At 40.1% G+C, this 1,671-nt stretch overlaps 1 pseudogene; it reads left to right on the top strand.

Annotated features, from left to right (window-relative positions):
* Positions 1–977: 977 nt before the first annotated feature.
* On the top strand, positions 978–1,387 carry LOC127668788 (60S ribosomal protein L27-like; annotated as a pseudogene).
* The last annotated feature ends 284 nt before the right edge of the window (positions 1,388–1,671 follow it).

The raw sequence follows: 1,671 nt of genomic DNA on the forward strand, positions 1-1,671 counted from the left end.
GCCCAATTTTTTAATAGGGTCACATGGCTCTCTGGAGTCTAACTTCTTGAGTTCTTTGTATATATTGGATATTAGCCCTCTGTTGGATGTAGAGTTGGTGAATGTCTGTCACCAATTTGTTGAAGTGAAAGATCTGTATGAGAAGAACTTCAGGTCTCTGAAGAAAGAAACCAAAGAAGACCTCAGAAAATGGAAAAATCTTCCATGCTCGTGGGTTGACAGGATTACTATCGTAAAAATGGCCATCTTGCCAAAATCAATCTACAGATTCAATGCAATGCCATTCAAAATCCCAACTCAGTTCTTCATAGAGTTAGAAAAAACAATTCTCAAATTCATCTGGAATAACAAAAAGCCCAGGATAGCTAAAACTATTCTCAACAGTAAAAGAACTTCTGGGGGAATCAATCACTATCCAGACCTCAAGCAGTACTACAGAACAATACTGTTAAAAACTGCATTGTATTGGTACAGTGACAGGCAAGTAGATCAATGGAATAGGATTGAAGACCCAGAAATGAATCCAACATACCTATGATCACTTGATCTTTGAAAAAGGAGCTGAAAACATCCCGTGGGAAAAAAGATAGCCTTTTCAACAAATGGTGTTGGTGCAACTGGAGGTCAGCATGCAGAAGAATGTGAATTGATCCATTCTTATCTCCTTGTACTAAGCTCAACTCCAAGTGGATCAAGGACCTTCACATAAAACCAGACACACTGAAACTAATAGAAAGGAAACTGGAGAAGACCCTTGAGGACATGGGCACAGGGGAAATGTTCCTGAACTGACCACCAATTGCTTATGCTCTAAGACCAAGAATTGACAAATGGGACCTCATAAAATTACAAAGTTTCTGTAAGGTCAAGGACTCTGTCAATCAGATAATACAGCATGCTTCATTTTCAAGGCAATGATAAGAAGTTGGAGGACAAGGTAGGAGAAGTTCTCCCCTTACCTGTTACTTGCTGTGGAAATGGGCAAGTTCATGAAACTCAGGAATGTGGTGCTGGTCCTGGCTGTACACTACAATGGACTCAAAGCCATCATCATGTAGAACATTGACGATGGCACCTCGGACTGCCCTTACAGCTATGCCCTGGTGGCTGGAAGTGACAACCATCCCCCAAAAGTGACAGCTGACATGGGCAAGAAGAAAATTGCTAAGTGATGCAAGTTTGAGTCCTTTGTGAAAATTTGTAACTACAACAATACCTCGTGTCCACAAGGTATTCTGGATATCACCTTGGACAAGATTGTTGTCAACAAGGATGTGATCAGGGACCCAGCTTTGAAACACAAGGCCAGGAGGGAGGCCAAGGTCAAGTTGAGGAGCAATACAAGACAGGGAAGAACAAATAATTTTTCCAGAAGCTTTGCTTTTAGGTATATTTTTGTTTTTTGTCATTAAAAAAAAAAAACAAAAAGATTCTTATATATATTCAGTTGATGTGATACTCCTGCTATGTCGTTTGTTTGATTAACTGGGCTTCAGACTTGCTGTGCTATAAAAAGAAAAGAGTACTGTGATGAAAACTTAAGAAACCAGAGGGAAGAAGAATGTTTAAACTTCCATTACAGAAGAGTGTGGCCTGTCATGTAAGCTCTGTCTCCTGGCTATGTTCTACAGTGCCTTCTGTCAGGGAATTAAATCACAGTTAAGTTGGGTC

The sequence above is a fragment of the Apodemus sylvaticus genome, chromosome 18, assembly GCF_947179515.1.
Source record: "Apodemus sylvaticus chromosome 18, mApoSyl1.1, whole genome shotgun sequence".
Lineage (NCBI taxonomy): Eukaryota > Metazoa > Chordata > Mammalia > Rodentia > Muridae > Apodemus > Apodemus sylvaticus.